The sequence below is a fragment of the Suncus etruscus genome, chromosome 1, assembly GCF_024139225.1.
Source record: "Suncus etruscus isolate mSunEtr1 chromosome 1, mSunEtr1.pri.cur, whole genome shotgun sequence".
NCBI classification, from domain to species: domain Eukaryota; kingdom Metazoa; phylum Chordata; class Mammalia; order Eulipotyphla; family Soricidae; genus Suncus; species Suncus etruscus.
This window is the reverse complement of record NC_064848.1, coordinates 78,909,504-78,919,270: the sequence shown is the minus strand read 5'-3', so window position 1 is coordinate 78,919,270 and position 9,767 is coordinate 78,909,504.

Here is a 9,767-nt window from a genome sequence, read left to right as displayed (position 1 = left end):
AAGACTGTTGTCTGAATTTAGATAGGATTTCATTGACTCTGTAGAGTAGTTTAGGTAATATGGTCATTTTTATACTGTTGGCTCTTCTGATCCATGAACATGGAATGTTTTTCTATTTCTTTAGATATTCTTCAATTTCTTTCTTTCTTCAAACATGAAGTTTTTGTATTATAGTTCTCTCTAGCTCTTTTGTTAAGTTGATTCATAGGCACGTAATGGTTTTTGACATTACTTTTTAATAGGATGAACACTTTTATCTCTTTCTCCTCTTACTCATTAGTAAAAAGGAATGCAACCAATTTTTGTATATTGACTTTGTAGCTAGCCACTTTGCTATATCATAGGTAATTGTTTCTAGGGGCATGTTTATGGGCTCTTTAGGGCTTTTAGTATGTATCATCATTTCATCTGCAAATAGGGGTATTTTGACTTCCTGTTTTTCAATTTAGATTCCTTTGATTTCCTTCTCTTGCCTGATTACTGTTGCTAGTACTTCTAATACTATGCTGAGTAAGAATGGAGACAATGAATATCCTTGTCTTATGTCTGACCTCAGTGGGAATATTTTCAGCTTTTCACCATTAATAATATTACTAGCTATGGGCTTTCTATAGATAGCTGTTACTATCTTGGAAGACTCCTTCCACACCTATTTTACTGAGGGTTTTAATCATGATTGGGTGTTGGATCTTGTCAAATACTTTCTCCCATCAACTAATATGATCATATGATTTTTATCTTTCCATTTACTGTGTGTTATATGATGTTAATTGATTTGTGTATATTAAATTATCCTTGCATCTTTGAGATGAAACCTATTTGATCATGTTGTATACATTTTTATTTTATTTATTTTATTTATTTTTCATTTTTGGGTCATACCCAGTGGCGCTTAGGGTTACTCCTGGCTCTGTGCTCAGAAATAATTCCTGGCAGGTTCAGGGGACTATATATCTTCCTGGGTCTATCCCAGGAAGATCCTGGGCAAGGCAAGGCCCTACCTCTATGCTATCTCTTCAGTACCTATATTTTTAATATGCCATTGGATTTGGTTTGATAAGATTCTGTTGATTTTTGCACTATGCTCATCAAGGTTTATAATTTTCTCTCTTGGTAGTATCTCTGTCAGTTTTGATTACCAGCAGAATGTTAGCTTTAAGGAAGGTGTTCACGAGTGTCCCCATCTCTTTGATATTTTGGAAGAGTTTAAGTATTAATAATTTAAGTAATCCAAATGCCCAAGATTTGGATAACACTCAAATAGATCTTTAAAGTTAGTCTTTATGTGGACGTGACTTTCCATACTGATTCCAAACCGAAACCATAAACAATTCATCTATATGTTATATATAGCCCCTATCATGTACTGCCTCTCCCCTCACCTGTGTCTTTTCTTCCCCCTCATCTTCCAACCCTGATTCTTTATCTTCCCCTAATTTAACCCTCTTTACCCTTAGTTCCTAACTCGGTAGGCACCAAGACTGATCTCATGCCCCAACATACCACCATCCAGCTCCTCAGTGAAAGACACCCTATGGGTCCCCAATCTCATGACTCGGCAAAGAACTACAACCAACACGCCTTCTGACTCATGCTTGATGGCCCCTCTCACCCCCACCAAATCGTGGACTGTTGCATGATAAAGGAATCAGCTTCAGCAAAACCCCCAGCTCAAGAACACTATAGGGTTCCGTAATGCCGCAAAACATGTCTCAAACTCAACTCCAAGGCCTGTGATACGAAAAAGTACCTTGGCTTTCGCTCCCCACAATTGGGATCTAATTGGGAGTCTTATATTGCCTATGGAAGCTCAATACCTGTATAATAATGCATCTTTAGATATGTATTCCTAAATATATAGGTTGCCTCCTCCACCACTTGTTTTCTTTGAATACTTTTTTTAACTCAGTTTTATTTGTTCAATATTTTTTTGTTTTTTTGGCCACACCCATTTGGTGCTCAGGGGTTACTCCTGACTAAGCGCTCAGAAATTGCCCCTGGCTTGGGGGGACCATATGGGACCGGGGGATAGAACCACGGTCCTTCCTTGGCTAGCGCTTGCAAGGCAGACACCTTACCTCTAGCGCCACCTCGCTGGCCCCTATTTGTTCAATTTTAATATATACATTTTTTCTCTATCCTTACCCTTTTTGGTGCTGCTTGATACAAAAAACCTTGACTGGGATATAAGTTCAGATCAAAACCAGACCACAGAGACTTTGTGTGCCGGCTGTCATCATTACCCAGAATAGCACCAGTAAAACAGTATGACACCATACGTTTTTGTATGGGCACAGTAAAAAAGGGGGAAACCAGAGACACAGAAACAAGATCTTATCTTCTAGGGCAGGGGTTTCAAACTACGGCCCGTGGGCCAAATGCGGCCCGCCAGCAGTGAGTGCTGTTTGGTTGCCAAGATACCTGCCAGCATATACACTCAGTGTATATCCAAATATCAGGAACCATGCACTCAAAATGGTAACCATCTTTGGTAGCACTTATGCCTGTGAACAGACTTTTTCAGAACGAAACATCTGAAATCTCCAACCAGATCAAGATGAACTGATGCCTACTTCCATCACTTGTTACGGCTGGCAGTGACAAATATGGAACCGGACATTGACCATCTCATTAGCCAAAAGCAGGCCCACAGTTCCCATTGAAATACTGGCGCGTAATCTGTTTATTTATAAATGGTTTTCATTTTATTTATATAAGATATGTGCAGTATGAGTAGGAATTAGTAGCTCATATAGTCCGGCCCTCCAGCTCTCTAAGGGACCGTAACCCGGCCCCTACTTTAAAAAGTTTGAAGACCCCTGTTCTAGGGATAAGAATCACAGTTTTTATAACAGAAGGGTGCCTCCCATCCTGAACATGTGTCATGGATACAACACAGTCTCCAGGAGATTGAACGGTGTTAGTCCAATCCCAAACCCCAGATCCCAGACTTAGAACTGATACAGCTCCGGGCAACAACACCAGGAACTAAGCTCCATTGGGAGATTTATAACACTGCTCTGGCACCAACTTGTGCCAGTTTTGATATGACAACGAGGAAATGACAACTTGACCTAAAACCAGGTTGTCCTATCACATCATACATCAGAAGATGTATCATCCTTTAAACAGTGAAAAATAAGAGCACCAACAACAGAAACCCTGATGATCGCTAGCTACATCACCTAACACTAAATGAAAATCAGAAGAGGTATCATCCTTTGAACTGTGAAAAATAAGAGCACCAACAACAGAAAACTGACTTTGACAACCGTGACTGAACAGAATCTACCTTGGGACCAATAAGGTAAACCCTACCCTAGGCTGTAGCCCAGAACTCTTATAAAAACAACAACAACAGTGTCTTATTGCAGAGGCCCAACTTGGACGACAAAGACTAAGCAGAACCTTTGGATCCATAATATCCTAGGCTTCAACTTAGGGACTGAACGAAAACAGGGAGGGAGCAATTGTTACAGAAGACTGAACACAACAACAATGATGGATCGGAACCTCTAATACCCTAAAGACTCTATCCTAGACCCTGTCCTATGACCTGCACAAATACTACAGCGGCTCGATTTTCTCACCCACAACTGAGAGGAAAGTTTCCTGGCACCCCAAAAAAGCTTTTTTGATGGGGTAATGAGTATATATAGAGCCAGGGGTTGATCCCATGATGGTATGCTTCAAGGATGGAGAAACCCTGAAATCTCTTAGGCCACGGGAATTCCCTTTCTTTCCCCAATGCTTACTGTGCCTATGCAAAAAGAAAAAAGAAAAAAAAAAGAAAAAAGAAAAAAAAGAAAATTGGGGGGGGGGAACACCAAACCCTGTCACTCCAGCACCCCTTCTTTTACTTGTGTTGTTTTGATTTATTAGTTTTTGACTTTATTTTCATTCTCTTTTTTCTTCCACTTTTCTTCTTTTTCACTCTTGTGGTTATTATTTGGTTTTTTGTTTTTGCCGGGTGCATTTTTTTCTTCCATTTTTCTTTCTTTCTTTATTTTTCTCTTCTTTGTTTGGTAGTTGCTACCAAATTGTTTTCTTCCTTTTTTTTCTTATCCTTTTTGTCTCCAATGACGGCAGAATGTATGCTTAGGGCCTGGAGAGATAGCACAGCGGCGTTTGCCTTGCAAGCAGCCGATCCAGAACCAAAGGTGATTGGTTCAAATCCCAGTGTCCCATATGGTCCCTCGTGCCTGCCAGGAGCTATTTCTGAGCAGACAGGCAGGAGTAACCCTTGAGCACTGCCGGGTGTGGCCCAAAACAAACAAACAAACAAAAAAACAACAAAAAAAGAATGGATGCTTAATCTACAACAAGCTGTAAAGTGGAGACTTATTGCACTAGTATTCTGGGAAATAAAGGTGGGAGATATGGGATACATGCTGGGAACAGGGGTGGAGGGAGGACAGTACCGGTGGTGGGAATGCCCCTCATTCATTGTCACTATAAACCATAAATGATGCAGTGAAAGATTTGTAATGCACTTTGGTCACAATAAAAATTAAAAAAAAAAGAATTTAAGTAATCCTCTGAATGTTTAATAAAATCTACCCATTAACCCATCTTGACTGGACTTTTGTTCTTGGGAAGATTCTTAATTAATGTTTCTATCTCATTGCTTGTGATTTTTCTTTTTAGGCTATCTACTTCCTCATTATTCAGTGTTGGGAGATTATACATTTTTAGAAATCTGTCCATTTTTTCTAAGTTCTCTAGTTTAACAGTAAAGTTGTTTATAGTAAGCTCTCATGATGTCTTGGTTTATTGTGGCTTCTATTATAATTTTCTCCTTTTATTTCTCATCTTATTTATTTTGAGCATCTTATTTATTTTCTTTTTTGAGTCTTACCAATGGTTTGTCTATCTTATCCTTTAAAAAAACAGCTACTGGTTTCATTAATTGTTTGTTTTCTTGGTTTTCTATATCTTCTGTGGTTTTTATTATTTCTTTTCTTCTACTAGTGTTTGTATTCCTTCATTCTTTTCTATTTTAGATCTTTGGTGTATGCCTTAGATTGTTGATTTTATCTTTTTTTCTCTTTATGTAGGCCTGTATTATTATGAGTTTCCCCTTATAAAATGTGTATTGTTTTGAGTTATCCCTAATTACTGCTTTTTGGTCTTTTCTGTAGGTTTTTGGTAACTCATTTCTTCAATATTTAGTCTCAAGGAATCTTTTTATTTCTTCCTTAATTTCTTTCTTGATTCAGCTATTATTAAACAGTATATTGGTTAGTCTCCAGGTGTTGGAGTTTCTCTATATTTTTCTTTTATACTCAATCTCTGTATCTATGGCATTGTGATCTGATAGGATGCTTGGTATTTGTAAATTTGGGGGGATTTGAGTTACACCCGGTGGCGTTCAGGGGTTACTTTGGGTTCTGCACTCAGAAGTTACTGCTGGATGGCTTGGGAAACCATATGGGAGGCTGGAATTCGAACTGGGGTCCATCCTATGTTGGCTGCATGCAAGGCAAATAAATGCCTTACTGCTGTGCTATCGTTCCTGCCCTATTTGTAAATTTTTTCAAGTTAGACTCATGTTCTAAAATGTGATATATCATAGAGAATGTTCTGTGTGCTGTAGAGAAGAATATGCATTCAGCTTTTTAAGAATGGGAGACCCAGCATAAATCCATTAGTTCCAAATCTTTTACTTTCTCATTTAAGGTTCTTATTTCCTTCCTGATATTCTGTCTAGTGGATCTAGGCAGTCTTGAGAGTGGTGTGCTTAAATCTCTCACTACTATCACTTTTTCATCACGTGTTTCTCTGTGAGAACAACCTTACAAACCTTGCTGACCCAACACTTGGCCAGTATATGTTGGTTAGAATATATGTTGATATTCTTGCTTTTATTCCCCTGGTCAATAAGTAGTGTCCATCCTAGTCTCTAATTACTTTCTTGAGGTTGAATGCAAATGCTTTTTACTTTTGTTTACTTATAGTTTATTTTCTATCCTTTTACTGAGTCAGTGCCTATCCTGAGATTTTAGATGTGTTACTTGTATGCATAACATGAATAGGTTTTATTTCCTGATCCAACCCAGCACTCTGTGTCTTTCAGTGAGAGAGTTTAGTCTATTGATATTCAAGGATAATATTGACAGAAAGGGCTGTTATGCCATTATACTGTGTGGAGTTTCTGCTTCTACAATTGGTTATTTGGTTTATATGTGACATTTCTTTCTTTGATTTAGAGTCAGTTCGATTATCATGAATGTTGTCAGTTCTTTTTTGGTCTGGGAATGTATTTTTCCCTCTGTCCCATATAAATGAGAGGTTTGCTGTGTAGTGGACTCTAGATTGAAACCTACTTTCATTCAGTAATTGAATATGTCACTCCACTTTTTTCTTGCCTGGACCATTTCATATGGGAGAACTGGTGTGCTTCTTATGTTCTTGCTTTTTTTCCTTTTATTTCTTTGTTTCTTTCTCTTTTTCATCTCCATACTGTTTTAAGAAGTCAGGTATTTTTTTTTTTTTTTTTAGGATTTTGCATTTTGATTACTATATGTTTTTGGTGTAGTATGAGTGTTTTTTGTCTGATACTCTTTTGGCTGCTTAAATTTGCACAGCTGCCACTTCCCAAAGAGTGAGGAAGTTCTCTGATTTAGGGATTATTAATCTTGCCTTTTTTTTCACTAAGTACCTTACATTTTCTTCTATTCTTTTTTCTCTTTCTTTTGACTTATTTGGTTTTTGTTGTTGTTGTTGTTGTTGTTGTTTTTGGGTTACATCCTGCAGTGCTTAGGGATTACTCCTGGCTCTAAACTAAGAAATCTCTCCTGGTAGGCTTGGGGACCATATGGGATGTCAGGATTCGAACCATCATCCTTCTGCATGCAAGGCAAATGCCTTACCTCCATGTTATCTCTCCAGCCCCTCTTTTGACTTTTTTTGTTAATAAATGCTAACATGTAATTTGTCTTCAAGTTCATTTATATAGTTTTTACCCTGTGTGATTCTGCAAAGATGGTTTGTTAGTGTATTCCTTAGCTCCTTCTTTTACACTTGTATGGATTTTCTTATCTTCTGAAAGTGTTCTTTGAATTGGTTGAATTTTTCATCTATTAATTATTTAATTATTTAATTTTGCTGGCTAGTGTTTCCTTGATTTCTGTTGCCAATATTTTGAGTGTTGGTGTTAGGTCCTTATCAATTAGGCTCAAGCATTTTGATGTGCTTGCAGAATTGCTTAGTTTTTGTCCTATTTGTAACTGCAATTGAGCTCCTTCATTTACCCTTTATTCTCTGCATTTTTGGGGGGAGGGTACACCTGGCAGTATTCAGGGGCTACTCCTGGCTTTGTGCTCAGAAATTGCACCTGGCAGGTTCAGGGAACCATATGGAATGCCAGGGATTGAACCTGGGTCTGCCCTGTGCAAGGCAAACACCCAACTGCTGTGCTACCACTTTGGCCCCATTGGTCTCTGCACTTTGTGGGTTGTAATGGTGGAGTTTTAGGTTCCCTGTTACTTGATAAGTGATCTGTTAAATTGTTTCAACCAAATAGTGAGTAATAATACATCTGTATTTTAGATTTCAGATTACTTTCCTCTCCACCAGGATTATTTGAATACAGTAAGAAACTTATTAAGTAGTTACTCTGTTGGATCTACTGAATTTTGAGATGTATACTATATAAATGATAGAAGTGCTATAGCCCCCTGCTTGGAAATTAGAGATTATATGTTGAAATGTCTTTATGCAGACTCATTAGTGTCCATGCAGTTTTGGGATCAGAGGGCAGATGGATATCAGAACTGGTGACCTCAGAATGAGGTCAGTGGCACAGCTAAAGGAGCTGGGGGTCCAACCTTAGTAGGCTGGGGCATAAAATTTTATTTCTAAGAAGGCAGGTTCTAAAATGATGTTTAAGAAAAAAGTACAGCAAAAAGAGATTAGTGAAAAATTATTTTATCTTACAATGAGGTCATCAAGTGATTGTCAGAATGTTTACTAACTTGTTTGTGTGAGTTGAACTTTCTATTATTTGTTTTGTTTATGAACATTAGATGGCTTCAAATCCACATTGACATCTAAGCTGGTATGTTCCTACTGGGATGACATTATTGAAATATTTGGAGTTTTTATGTAGCTGCCCTCCAGAAATTCCAATCTCTGTGGGTGATCTTGTGGCATTTGTGGTGCATGGTTTCAGCTTTCAGGCTTTTGGACATATTAAGATGGGAGAGAGGTGGATGTGCACACTCATTCTGATAAAATTCCTATTGATGTCAGCCTAAAAGTGGTATACCTAGAGTTTTGGTTAGTTTGGTGTTACTTCAGAAATAAGTTGTTAAGTGGTAAAGCTGGACCATTGGTAAAGACATAATTGTGGGTGGTGGGTGCAGCTCTTGAGGCTTCAGCTAGTGGGGTGTTGGCCTGCTTTGTCCTCTCAAGATTAAATATTTTCACCTGTGAGGCCAATGTAACCATAATTTTTCATCTCTTGGTTTACATTTTTTAATTAATATAGCAAGTCTTGGGGCCGGAGCTGTGGCAAAGCAGTGGGGCATTTGCTTTGCATGCAGCTGACCTAGGATGGACTACGGTTTGATCCCTTGGCATTCCATATGGTCACCCAAGCCAGGAGCGATTTTGAGTGCATAGCCAGGAGTAGCCCCTGAGTTTCACAGGATGTGGTCCAACCCCCCCCTCAAAAAGAAGAAGAAGAAAGCTAAAACTAAACACAAAGAAATATACCTTTTTCTTCAGAATTAAAACTAAAATCTTAAATAAAACAAAACTTAATGATGAAAAAAAAGAAAACAAAGATAACAAGGAATATCTCTCAGTTAAAATAGTATCCAAAATATCTCTTATTTAGGAATCAACAGAAGATTTGGGAGATCTATACCATGATAATTTTAAATCACTTGATAAAGAGATTAAAGATTTTAGGAAATTAAAAAATGTTTCATACTTATGGATTTGAAAAATTGATACTGTTATAAAGGACTATCCTATCCAAGCTATTATATAAATTCAATGCATTACCCATCTAAATTGAGATGACTTTCTTTAAGGACCTAGAAAAGTCAATATTAAATTTTGTATAGAATCAAATAGACCACAAGTAGGCAAACCCAATTAGAAAAATTAAAAATGTGGAGATGCTTGTTGTTTAATTTGTAACTATTATAAAGTTATAATGATCAAATTTATGTGGGACTGTATAGGCTATCTTGATCAATGGGTCAGAATTGAATACTCAAGGATAAACCCCTATATATACATAAATATAAATGAACAGTTAATCTTTGATAAAAGGTTGAGAATATGAAATGAAACAAAGATAACTTCCTCAAAAATGGTACCCAAAAAACTGGATAACTACATGGAAGAAATTAAAGTTCAATACATATCTTTTACCTTACTCATAAGTCAATTCAAAGTGGATTAAACACCATGACATCTGACTGGAAACTAAAAAGTACACTGAAAAAAATATAAGCAGAATGCTCCAAAATTTGTATTTCAAAGGAGTTTTCAATGATCTGATTCCAGATCAAAGAAGGCATAATGAAAAATTAAACAAATGGAACTACATCAAGCTAAAGAGTTTCTGCATGGTCAAAGAAACATGAGCTAAAACTAAAAGATAATTGAATGGGAAAAAACTATTTTCTTTATATATCCAGGTCAGATAAAGTACTCACAATGATAAGAAAAAATTTCAAGGGCCCGGAGAGATAGTGCAGTGGCGTTTGTCTTGCAAGCAGCCGATCCAGGACCAAAGGTGGTTGGTTCGA